This window comes from Leucoraja erinacea, chromosome 4 (assembly GCF_028641065.1).
Source record: "Leucoraja erinacea ecotype New England chromosome 4, Leri_hhj_1, whole genome shotgun sequence".
Classification (NCBI taxonomy): Eukaryota; Metazoa; Chordata; class Chondrichthyes; order Rajiformes; family Rajidae; genus Leucoraja; species Leucoraja erinaceus.
Genome location: NC_073380.1, coordinates 2,495,836 through 2,509,052, shown reverse-complemented (window position 1 = coordinate 2,509,052; position 13,217 = coordinate 2,495,836). Strand labels below are relative to the sequence as shown.

Below are 13,217 nucleotides of genomic sequence, written 5' to 3'. Positions count from 1 at the left end.
CACTAGGGACAGCGTACAATTTTATCGGAGCCAAATAACCTACAAATCTATACATCTTTGGAGGCTTGGGAAGAAAACAGAGCACCCAGGGAAAACCCAAATGGTCAAAGGGAGAACATACAAACACTGCACAAACAGCACCCTTAATCAAGATCAAACCCTGTTCTCTGGTGCTGTAAGATAGCAATTCTACCACTGCGTCACCGTGCCACCCGTACAGCAAGGAGAAAAATGCCAGAGTGTAAAATATAGTGCCACAACATAATAGTTACGGAGAAAAAGGACTGCAACAAACTAGATTGTGGAGGATTGGGACTAGCTTATGGAAGGGCTGTTATGTAGATGATGATGCTCCTGAATCTGGTGGTGTATGCTTCCATGCTTTTGTATCTACTGCCCAATGGGAGCAGGGAGAAAAAGGGAATGACTGGGGCAAAAACAAAAAAACCCTTGATTATTTTGGCTGCTTTCCCCGAGGCAATGAAGTGTAGATGAAATCAATAGTAGGGTGGCTCCTTGGGTGATGGACAAGATTACATCCACAATTCTCTGCAACTTGTTCAGTTCTTGGGCATTTGTCAAACTACGCCGTGATGGATCCCAATAGGATGCTTTCCTATTGTGCATTTATAGAAGTTGGTAAGAGTCATTGGAGACCTGCCAAACTTCCTTAGACTTTTGAGACAGCAAAGGCATTGGTGTGCTGCAGTCAACAAATAGGTGACTGAATTAGGTGTACCTGCAATGAATATAGGCCAGAGATGGCATCTGCCAGGAACCTGTTACAATGGTGGACAAACTACAGTGGATCAAGTCTGTTTAGTTCACTCCTTGGTGTTGGAATGTGTGTGCACCTGTGAGCACGCATCTATGTGCATGCCTGCATGTGTGTGTGTGCACACATGTCTGGGCGTGTGTGTCTCTTTAAATTACTTGCCAAAGACATTGTATGGGCCCATTTGAACATTCATGGATTAAAAGATATTGGCTATTGCAATGAGACTACAGGAAATGGTAGATGTTGTCCCGTGCATCATGGGTACGAACATAACCATCATCAAATGGATCTATCGGAGGCACTGCCTCAAAAAGGCAGCTAATATAATCAAAGACCCATATTACCCTGGCTCCATTCTCATTGCATTACTACCACTGGTAAAGCCTTACTACAATCCATGGATACAACATCCACCATCCTACCTTCATCCATTTCCTTTGTCACCTCCTCAAAAAGACTCAATCGAGTTAGTGAGACAGGACCTGCAGCAGACAAAGCCGTGCTGGCTATCCCAAATTAGCCAATTTTCTTCCGCATGGGAGTAAATCCCATCTCAAAACATTCTCGCCAATAGACACTGGCTTACAGTTCCCTAGATTCTATCTATTTCCTTTCCTAAACAAAGGAACAACATTGGTCCCTCTCCAGTCCTCTGGAGTCTTGCCGGAGACTAGAGGAGCAACAAAGATGCTTGTCAAAGTCCCCACATTCTCCTCCTTTGCTTCGTTCAATAACCTGGGATAGATCCCATCAGGCCCCGAGGACATCCACCCAAGTTCTTCAACAGCCTCAGCATGACCTCCTTTCTTGATCTCAAACTGTCCAGTAATAATAACAATAATAATAATAATATATTTTATTATCACCAGTCATTGAAAGTAGGCATGCAGGTGCAGCAGGCAGTGAAGAAAGCGAATGGTATGTTAGCATTCATAGCAAAAGGATTTGAGTATAGGAGCAGGGAGGTTCTACTGCAGTTATAAAGGGTGTTGGTGAGACCACACCTAGAGTATTGCGTACAGTTTTGGTCTGCTAATCCGAGGAAAGACATTCTTGCCATACAGGGAGTACAGAGAAGGTTCACCAGACTGATTCCTGGGATGGCAGGACTTTCATATGAAGAAAGACTGGAAAGACTCGGCTTGTACTCGCTAGAATTTAGAAGATTGAGGGGGGATCTTATAGAAACTTCCAAAATTCTTAAGGGGTTGGACAGGCTAGATACAGGAAGATTGTTCCCGATGTTGGGGAAGTCCAGAACAAGGGGTCACAGTTTAAGGATAAGGGGGAAATCTTTTAGGACCGAGATGAGAAAAAACATTTTTCACACAGAGAGTGGTGAATCTCTGGAACTCTCTGCCACAGAAGGCAGTTGAGGCCAGTTCATTGACTATATTTAAGAGGGAGTTAGATGTGGCCCTTGTGGATAAAGGGATCAGGGGGTATGGAGAGAAGGCAGGTACAGGATACCGAGTTGGATGATCAGCCATGATCATATTGAATGGCGGTGCAGGCTCGAAGGGCCGAATGGCCTATTCCTGCACCTATTTTCTATGTTTCTATTCCCTTCACTCCATAGATGCTGCTGCACCCACTGAGTTTCTCCAGCATTTTTGTGTACCACACACACACACACACACACATCACTTCCTTCACCAGCCCGTTATGAAGGCGGGGGAAAGGGCAAGCTGTCTGAGTGAAATTCACACTGTGCAAAGCCAAGGTGATACAGACACACAAAATGTGCCACTATTTACCATTTCATCTTTTATAATTGACTCCAGCATCTTCCCCACCACTGATGTCATGCTAACTGGTCTATAATTCCCTGTTTTCTCTCTCCCGCCTTTCTTAAAAAGCGGGATAACATTAGTTACCCTCCAATCCACAGGAACTGATCCTGAATCTATAGAACATTGGAAAATTATCACCAATGCGTCCACAATTTCTAGATCCACTTCCTTAAGTACCCTGGGATGCAGACCATCAGGCCCTGGGGATTTATCAGCCTTCAATCCCATCAGTCTATCCAACACCATTTCCTGCCTAATGTGGATTTCCTTCAGTTCCTCCGTCACCCCAGATCCTCTGGCCACTAGTATATCAGGAAGATTGTTTGTGTCCTCCTTAGTGAAGACGGATCCAAAGTACCTGTTCAATTCATCTGCCATTTCCTTGTTCCCCATAATAAATTCACCTTTTTTAGTCTTCATGGGTCCAGCTTTGGTCTTAACTAATTTTTTCCTCTTCACATACATGAAAAAGATTTTACTATCCTGCTTTATATCCTTGGCTAGCTTACCTTCGTACTTCATCTTTTCTTTGGATCAGCTTTGGATGATGCAAAATATCAAATTGTCAATTTTGCCTCCAAACATTTTGTTTTTGTTGTTTTGGTTTGTGGTTTTGTGGTTTTGTTCCCATAGGTTCCCCTCTTTTACTATAATATTTCCCCAAATTACCTACTCTGCAACATTGCCAGGCTGGGAGTAGCATCCAATCTGCTTCCATTCAATTTAGAGACCACAACAACTTAAACATGAGAGCATATAACTGTTTTCAAAATGCTTACATCAACAATGATCGTAAATTACCTTCAGATGGTAGACAAAAATGCTGGAGAAACTCAGCGGATGAGGCAGCATCTCTGGAGTGACGGAATAGGCGAGGTTTAGGGTCGAGACCCTTCTAGATTAGATTAGATTAGATCCTTTAATAATCCTTTACAGGAAATTACAGTGCCACAACAGCTTCAAGACAGACATAACACCACACATTTCCTCAGATAGCTTCCATACTTAATAAGTTAAAATACAATGAATGAATACTAAAAAAATGCAAAATTATTTTTGTGCATTATAAAACCTTATAGCAGCTGGTATACAAGACTTCCTATATCTCTCAGTTTTACACATTGGTGCAATCAGTCTCTGACTGAAGATGCTGCTCTTGATCACCTTCAGGGCGTGGAGTGGGTGAGTGGGGTTGGTCATTATTGAACCCAGTTTGTTCAGAGTTCTGGCCTCTGCCACCTGCTGGACCATTAGTTGTCAGCCCCGACCACTGAGCCGGCCTTCCTGATCAGCTTGTCCAGTCTGTTTCTGTCCGCTATGCGGGCGCCTTCTCCCCAACAGGCCACAGCAAAAAACAGAGCACTGGCCACCACTGAATGGTAGACACTGCACAGTAGGGGTTGGCAGATGTTGAATGACCTTAGCCTCCTTAAGAAATACAGTCGACTTTGTCCCTTCCTGTACACCGCCTCCATATGACTCTTCCAGTCCAGCTCACTGTCAAGCTGCACACCAAGGTACCTGTGGTTGGCGACCACCTCCACCTCAGTGCCCCTGATGGTGATTGGTGTTGGTTGAGTCCTCCTCCTCCCCCTCCTGAAATACACAACTATCTCCTTTGTTTTTGCAGTGTTGAGATGGAGGTTATTGTGTGCACTCCACTCCACAAAGTTGTTTATTGTGTCTCTATACTCCTCCTCATTGCCCCCTTTGATGAGGCCGACAACAGCTGTGTCATCTGAAAATTTCTGCAAAAAGCAGCTGTTGGTGTTGTATTGGAAATCCGCTGTGTAGATGGTGAACAGGAATGGAGCCAGCACAGTTCCTTGTGGAGCCCCTGTGCTGCTCAGGATGGTGCTTGAGACATTGTTCTGTAGGCGCACGTACTGTGGTCTGAGGAAAAGGTAATCCAAACACCACAGTACCAGTAATGGATCCACCTTCATCTTCTCCATCTTCTCCCCTAGCAGTCGGGGCTGAATTGTGTTAAAGGCGCTTGAGAAGTCAAAGAATGTAATCCTTACAGATGCATCAGGGATGTCCAGATGTGTGTACGCCCTCTGCAGCATGTAAATGAGGGCATCATCGACACTGATGTTGGGCTGATATGCAAACTGTAAAGGATCCATTTGAGTTGACACACTAGTCCTGATGTAGGAGAGGACAAGTCTCTCAAATGTCTTCATAATATGTGAGGTGAGCGCTACTGGTCTGTAGTCATTGTGGTGAGTGGGATGGGTGAATGATGGGTCTGTGAAACCTTTGCAGTTTGCTTGTTTCAGGTACCAGGCAAGTTAAGTGTTTTCCACAGCCTTCCCAGCTGGACCGACCCGAAACACCACTTCTGTAGACGCAAGCCCAGAGTTGAACACTGTGTGTCTTGTAGAATACCACACAGCTCTGAAGAGCAAAGTCTTCAGTAGCCTGGGCTGGTGTCATCGGGCCCCTACCGTGCTTTCCCTGTTCTAAACAGTCTGTCCATGCATCATCTTGAAAGGCTGGGCAATATGAAGAGTCATAGGTGGGGCTGCAACTGGAGAGTAGGGGGTGTGTTCAAGAAGAGGGGACTCAGTAGCCTTGTGCAGGTGACATCTGTCAGGAGACCTGAGCAGTATGTTGGGGAGTAGGAGGTGGGAAGAGGGGACTCCGTGCAGGTGACATCTCAGGAGTGTTGGAGAGAGGGAGGGGAGGTGGAGAGGAAGCAGCAATGGTCAGCAGACCAGGTGGGTCTGCATAGAAAAATAGAAAATAGGTGCAGGAGTAGGCCATTCGGCCCTTCGAGCCTGCACCGCCATTCAATATGATCATGGTTGATCATCCAACTCAGTATCCTGTACCTGCCTTCTCTCCATACCCCCTGATCCCTCTAGCCACAAGGGCCACATCTAACTCCCTCTTAAATATAGCCAATGAACTGGCCTCAACTAACTTACTGTGGCAGAGAATTCCAGATTCACCACTCTCTGTGTGTTAAATGTTTTCCTCATCTCGGTCCTAAAAGATTTCCCCCTAATCCTTAAACTGTGACCCCTTTGTTCTGGACTTCCCCAACATCGGGAACAATCTTCCTGCATCTAGCCTGTCCAACCCCTTAAGAATTTTGTAAGTTTCTATAAGATCCCCCCTCAATCTTCTAAATTCTAGTGAATACAAGCCGAGTCTATCCAGTCTTTCTACAGATCGTCTGAAGAAAGGTTTCGACCCGAAACGTCGCCTATTCCTTCGCTCCATCGATGCTGCCTCATCCGCTGAGTTTCTCCAGCATTTTTGTCTACCTTCGATTTTTCTAGCACCTGCAGTTCTTTCTTAAACATAAATTACCTTCAGGCTGGTCTAAAACCCGTTGTTGCAATACCTGTACCATGCTGTGGTAGACACAGCCTGCAAGTGCCGTTTGTTTAATTTATTGTGCTTCTTATCTGCACTGTTCGTTCTTTAGAAAATACATTTTATATCAGAAAAAAACCCAAGATCTCTTAGGTACACGAACTGGAAATATGAAAACATTGTAGTTTCATGCATGAATAGTACTTTACGTGACTCGGGGTTCAGACAATACTCACTAAACCACAAACTACAAGTACAAATTCCAAGATGATCACTGGGACTCTCAACTCAAGACAACATGGATTAGATGCATGGGCCAAGAATCAAAGCAAAACATTTTTTTAAAAATGGAGCCCAGGGTGGCGTTTACACCAAAATAAAACTGGACGATCAACTTAAAAGAAATGGACAGCCTTCGCAAGGAACGCTAGCAATGTTCTAAACAGCAGCGAGATGGCTCACTTGTGGCAAAGGCAATGTGGGAATGGAGGTAAAATAGTTTGCATGGAGTTGGGAGCAGTAAGACAACTGGAGAGCCAAGGGGTGGGTGTTCAAGAAGGAAGTGCAGATGCTGGAAAATCGAAGGTAGACAAAAATGTTGGAGAAACTCAGCGGGTGCAGCAGCATCAATGGAGCGAAGGAAATAGGTAACGTTTCGGGCCGAAACCCTTCTTCAGACAAGGGGTGAGGACGGATAGAGGACAGAGGGAAGTACAAAGCCACATTCCTCACCTCTTCTTGCCGCTCAGCTCCTCGCCGCGTCTTCCAGCTACAAAGGCAGACAAAGTCAGTGCTGGAGTAACTCAGCGGGTCAGGCAGCATCTCCGGAGTAAAAGGATGAGTGGTGTTTCGGGTCGGAACCCTTCTGCTCAGCTGGGAACGGCTGTCTGCAGCAGGAAAACAAAACTTAACTTTCTCTCCCGAAACAAGCAAACTGCAAGCGTAGCTTTCGGTTTCACAGAGCATTACAGATCCACCCACCGGCGCCCTCTCTCCATGCAATCGCTGTAACTAACAAGATAGAAACCAAGTATTAACATTCCTGCACAAACGACAAAGTCTACTGCTGAAACTATCTAGCGTGTTATCACCCAAACGGGCTCGGCCCCTGGGAAATAAGCGCTCTGTTTACCAAAACGAAACCTTGGTGTAACTCGTCACAGTCACAACCTCCGATTACATAGCAGCTGTGTTATGAACCAAGAGAAGTGCTTCACAGGGTGCTAATCAAAACATTTGACAGCGGAGACACAAGAGACTGCATATCCTGGAATCTTGAACCCGCTAGAGGCACAGAGAGAGAGAGAGAGAGAGACAGCACTTGTATCTGCCCCTCTAGCCTGAATAGTCATAGAGAAAACGAAAACATAGAGTAGAATAAACTGCAGAGATGCCGTCGGACCCGCTGGGTTACTCCAGCCTTTTGTGTCTATCTTCGGTTTAAACCAGCATCTGCAGTTCCTTCCTACACATAGAGTCATGGAGGCATACAGCATGAAAACAGGCCATACGGCACCATGTACATCCACACTATTGTCCTTCGACCAATCTCATGTTATTCTCCCCAAATTCCATAATCTCCCCTAAATCCAACCAGTCACCTGCATGCCAGGGGGAATTTACAGCTGCCAATTAAGGGTTTCAGCCCGAAACATTGCCTATTTCCTTAGCTCCAAAGACGCTGCCTCACCCGCTGAGTTTCTCCAGCATTTTTGTCCACCTTCGATTTTCCAGCATCTGCAGTTCCTTCTTAAACAATCTAATAAACCTGCATGTTTTTGGATGCCTGGATTAACAAATGATGCCTGGACTAGGGAGTATTGGCTACAGGAAGAGGTTAGCTAAGCCCCCTCTTATACTGTCTCTACACCTACGACTGTAGTCCGGCCCACAACAACAACCGCATCGTCAAATTTGCTGACGACACTACTGTGGTCGGACTTATTTCGAAGGGAGACGAGGCAGCCTACAGAGAGGAAGTCCTGAAGTTGACAACCTGGTGCTCAGAAAACAATCTGGCTCTGAACACCAGGAAAACAAAAGAGCTCATTGTCGACTTCAGGAGGCACAGCACCGACTTAGCCCCCCTACACATCAACGGCGAGTGTGTGGAGAGGGTCAACACCTTCCGTTTCTCGGCATCCATATCGCTGCTGACATCTCCTGGACGGACAACAAGACAGCGGTCATCAAGAAGGCTCAGCAGCGGCTGCACTTCCTGAGGGTCCTCAGGAAGCACAACCTGGACTCTAACCTGCTGCTGACCTTATCTACAGCTCGTCGAGTGCCTGGAATGAGCCTGCTGACATACTGCATTACAGCATGGTATGGCAGCTGCACCATGGCAGACAGGGAGAGGCTTCAGAGGGTAACCAGGACAGCGCAGAGGATCATTGGCTGCCCTCTCCCCTCCCTGATGGACATCTACACCTCCCGCTGCCTTAGCAGGGCAAAGAAGATCATCAAAGACAGCTCCCATCCTGCGTTTGGACTGTTCGACCTGCTGCCCTCTGGAAGGCGCTATAGGTGCATCAAATCCAGGACAAACAGACTCAGGAATAGTTGCTTTCCGAGAATTATATCTACCATAAATTCAAATTCACACATGCACTGACTACACCGCCCAACACGGACTTCCATCTGTATATATGTATATATGATATATGTATATATGTCCCCCCCCCATCTCCCTTCTGTTTTTTGTTTTTTTTCTGTTTCTTGTTTTTTGTGCTAAATTGTATGTATGCACTGAGTACGAGCAGCTTTCAGTTTCACTGTACATGTATAGTGACAATAAATGGCATATCTATCTATATCTAGCCAGACTTGGATGGTTTTTGCTTTACATAAGTATATCAAATTATATTCATAGTCCATCACGCACAGATGCTGCCTCATCCGCTCAGTTTCTCCAGCACCTTTGTCGACCTTATATTCATAAGTCATGGTAGACAGACCTTTTCTCCCCAAGATGTAAATATCAAATACAAAAGGGCATAACTTTAAAATAAGGCAAAGTTTAAAAGGATATGCACAAACATTTTTTATTTTATATATACAGGGGGTGGCGAGTGCCTGGAATGCACTTCCTGGGTGCTGATGGAGGCAGTTACGTTGATAGGGGCATTTAAGAGAGCCTTTGGATATGCACATAGATATACAGGGAATGGAGAGATATGGATTATATGCAGGCAGATAAGAGCTGGTCTTAGCATTACATAGAACAGTAGAGCAGTGGAATGGGCCCTTTGACCAACATTGTTTGTGCTGAACATGATGCCAAGTTGAACTGATCTCATCTGCCGCACGTCACCCATGATTCCTTACACTGCCATGTGCCCATCTAAAATACTCAAGCACCACTATTGTATCTGCTCCGCCAGTACACCTGGCAATGCGTTCCAGACCCCTATCACGACACTCTGTTTAAAAAAAACCTTGCCCTGCACATCTCTGTTAAGCTTCCCCCATCAGTCACTAGACAGATGAATGTTGAGCAAAGCTATTGCCTGATTTGAGAGGTGAAAGTCTGACCTGGAAGAGCTGCTGGGATGGAAGTGAGAGACGTGGTGTATGTGATCAATGCTACATTCCCCCACCAGGGTAAAGGTGCCTGGGAGGGGAGGGTGGTTTGGGGTGAGGAGGGGATGATCAAACCAAGGAGTTGCGGACAGAGTGGTCTCTGCAGGCCGCAGGAAGGGGTGGCGATGGCACATTGAGGGTGGCAGTAATGTCAGAAAATTATGGGCTGGATGCAAAGATTGGTTGGGTGAAATGCGAGGAGCAAGGGAACTCCATCCCTCTGTTCCGCCTCTGGGGTAGAAGAGCGAGAGCAGACCTGTAATAAACTAAGGAGATATGAGGGTGAGGAATCCATCCACAATAGCAGGGGGCGGAGAAACCACATTTACTGAGGGTAAAGGACATTCTAATGTCCTAGAATGGAAAACATTATATTGGGAGCAGATACAGCAGAGACACAGGAATTAAGAGGGAAGCATCTTCATCACAGCACAATACATCACAGCTTGATTTGGCAACTGCTCTGCTCAATGTTGTACGAAATTGAAGTGAGTTGTGGCCGGGGCACAGTCCATCACGCCAACCAGCCTGCAGTACCACCCCACCATCAATTGATGCTGGCCACACTTCACACTGCCTTCGGGAAAGCAGCCAACATTATCAAGGACCACCCTTATTCCCGCTTCTCCCCGCCAAGCCGAAAAGACAAAAGCTTGTAAGCACATATCACAAAATTGAGGAAAAAAAACCTTATTTCCTATTATCAGACTTTTGAACGGCATTTCATTAGCTAAGAATGTGTTGCTGACCTCCCAATCTATCTTGTTGCAAACCTTATGCTTTTTTTAAATACACATTTTCTCTATAGTTGTAACTCTATATTCTGTGCAGTTTTCCCTCTTTTTGTATGACATTGTCTTCATGTATGTAATTATTTACCTGGATAGTGCACAAAACAACGTTTTCCTGTATCACTGCAGATGTGACAATAGTGAAGCAATAAGTAGCAGGGAAATTAAAATCAGATACTATCACTTATTCTTCCTCAAGTCATCCAAGATCTCCCTACAAGTTTATAAATACAGATAAACACTCACTTCCCAACTATCAACACAAAAATATTGGCCAAGGCACCAATATCAACCCTGATATTTCAGATTTACATCTCCCTAAAGGCCGAGATGTCCAACAAAGTGGCATTCTTTCAACGACTAGACCTCTCTTTCTGTAGACAAGGAACTGCAGATGTTTGAATCGTGAGCAAAACACAAAGTGCAGGAGGAATTCATCGATGGAGAAAATGGAGTGGTTGTTTTGGGTCTGCTAGTAATCGGGGGAAGAGAGGTGGGGCTGAACGAAGCCTTGCAACCAATAGTAGGTACAAGCTAGGCGTGGCATTTATTGACAGATGAGTGGACTAAGGGGGGGATCTTATAGAAACTTTACAAAATCTTAAGGGTTTGGACAGGCTAGATGCAGGAAGATTGTTCCCGATGTTGGGGAAGTCCAGAACAAGGGGTCACAGTTTAAGGATAAAGGGGAAATCTTTCAGGACCGAGATGAGAAAAACATTTTTCACACAGAGAGTGGTGAATCTCTGGGATTCTCTGCCACAGAAGGTAGTTGAGGCCAGTTCATTGGCTATACTTAAGAGGGAGTTAGATGTGGCCCTTGTGACTAAAGGGGTCAGGGGGTATGGAGAGAAGGCAGATACAGGATACTGAGTTGGATGATCAGCCATGATCATATTGAATGGTGGTGCAGGCTCGAAGGGCCGAATGGCCTACTCCTGCACCTATTTTCTATGTTTCTATGTTTCTAAGTGGCAAAGGCTAGAGGTGAAAAGGAGGCCAAGGATATCAGGTAAGGAGTGAAGAGGAGCAAAAAGCAAAGCCAGAGGGAGAAATATTGATGGTATAGGGACAGGGCGGAAGGGAGAGGGGATTACAAACTCAGGGTTGGGAGTTGAGTGCAGGAAGAAGGGCAAAGGAGCAGGGTGGCTGGGAGAAATTGATACACACCAAAATGAGGGGGTATAGTGGGAGGACAGAGGGGATAGGGGGGTATGCTGCTGCTGCTGCTGCTGCCGCCCGACCGGAGAGTCGGAGGCCCCAACGACAGGTCTGTGGACGGCGGCACCGGGAGCCCGCGACTCCCTGAAGGGAGACCGCTTTTCAGGGCTCTCGCAACGGCGACTTCCCCCACCCGAGTTGCGGGGCTGAAGAGTCCTGGAGCGGGGCCTAACATCATCGCCCCGCGCGGCTGGGAATGGCCGCGGGACTCTGCGAGCGCACACCGGGGGCTCATACACCAAGGGTTGCAGGCGACGTGCACGTTGGCGTGGCTGTTTGTGTGCAGCCAATTACCATTCAATAGAGGTCAAGGACAGAAAGGTACTAATGGGGAGCTAAAGTGGTTAACAACAGGGTGATCTAGCAGGGCTTGGCTGACAGCGAGCCATTATTCAGCAAAAAAGCAGCCCAGTCTAAAGTTGGTCTCGCTGATGTCAGGACGCCCACATCAGATGCTCCAAATGCAATAGCGAACTGCATGTGAGCCTCTGTCTCCTTTGTATGGCTTGCTTACTCATCCTGGGTCAAGGACAGAAAGGTCCTGGGGAGTTGCAGGAGCAAAGCACAGGTGGAAGGGCCATTAGTCAGGTAGGAAGGGCCCAGTCTAAAGTTGCTCTCACTGATGTCAGGACGCCACATCAGATGGGCCAAATCAGCGAACTGCAAAGAGAGCCTGAGGATGGGAATGGCTTGCTGCGGTCCTGGGTGGCAATAACAGTTGAAGGTGAAAGCACGAAATTAGGTAGAAGAACCAAGGAGGTGTGGATGTGAAGGGTGATGAGTGGGAAGACTTGAGCAAAACCGTGGGTGGCACAGAGGAGAATTGGGTGTTGGATGTGAAGGGTGATAGTGGGAACTAGAGCAAAACTGTGGGACACAGAGGAGACAAGGGTGAGGGGTCAGTCTTGTTGGAGACATCGAGAAAGGGGATGGCACCCTTTCAGGAGGCAGGCTGGGAAGTGGTGTAATCAAGGTAACTGTGGGAGTCAGTGGGTTTGTACTAGATTTCAATCCCCTTTGACGGGGACAGAGAGGTCAGAGATAGTTGATATGCATTTGAGGGCAGAGTGACATTCTCTGTAACCAAGTGACCAGAATTGGTCATATTGCACAAGCACTGGCCTGACAAACAGTCAGTATCATATAATTTTAACCTCCCTCGTTGTAATCAGGGCCTTTTTTAAATAATCTTTAAAAAAAAATCATACTTCTTGCATGTTGTCGAATAATCTCTAATGAATTCAAAGGTAGATAAAAATGCTGGAGAAACTCAGCGGGTGAGGCAGCATCTATGGTTCAATGTTATTGCCACTCTGTAAATCTAGATCATTGTAACTTTTTTCCATTCTCTATAGACACTGACAGATCTATTGAGTTGCAGCTCATCGACTAAATGCCACTTCAACTTGAGGCTTGAACCAGCTGCTAATCCAACAGATTGGTGACACAGGCCTGAACGGGAGACAATCCGAATTTGTATTGTCGAATGGGGTAAAACTTTCTCAAACGCCATCCTCCGTTAAGAGCAACGGCTCGACGAGCTCAGGCAATGAAAAATATAAGAGTGTTGCAACACAAGGCATCGTAGCAGGTACAAAACTGAAAGGGAAAAAATAACTCGGATTCCAACGTGATCACACTGCAACACATTGTGCAACAGACGAATAGATATAATATCCTCTATGCCAATAATACCATTCATTTCATTAATTAGAAAACGGCTTT

At 46.1% G+C, this 13,217-nt stretch overlaps 1 protein-coding gene across 4 annotated transcripts in view; it reads right to left on the bottom strand.

Moving 5' to 3' along the window:
• Nucleotides 1-13,217, bottom strand: part of LOC129696088 (TPR and ankyrin repeat-containing protein 1-like) — a 121,959-nt gene that overhangs the window by 108,273 nt on the left and 469 nt on the right. Inside the window, exons 2-3 of one of the 4 annotated variants that reach the window (XM_055633508.1) lie at nucleotides 6,631-6,785; nucleotides 3,373-3,466 (exon numbers count right to left, since the gene is read on the bottom strand). The exons of 2 other annotated variants lie outside the window; for them this stretch is intronic. The gene's annotated coding sequence lies outside the window, so the exon portion shown is untranslated. The remainder of the gene's footprint in view (nucleotides 1-3,372; nucleotides 3,467-6,630; nucleotides 6,786-13,217) is intronic. One more of the 4 variants, XM_055633507.1, reaches the window with a different exon arrangement.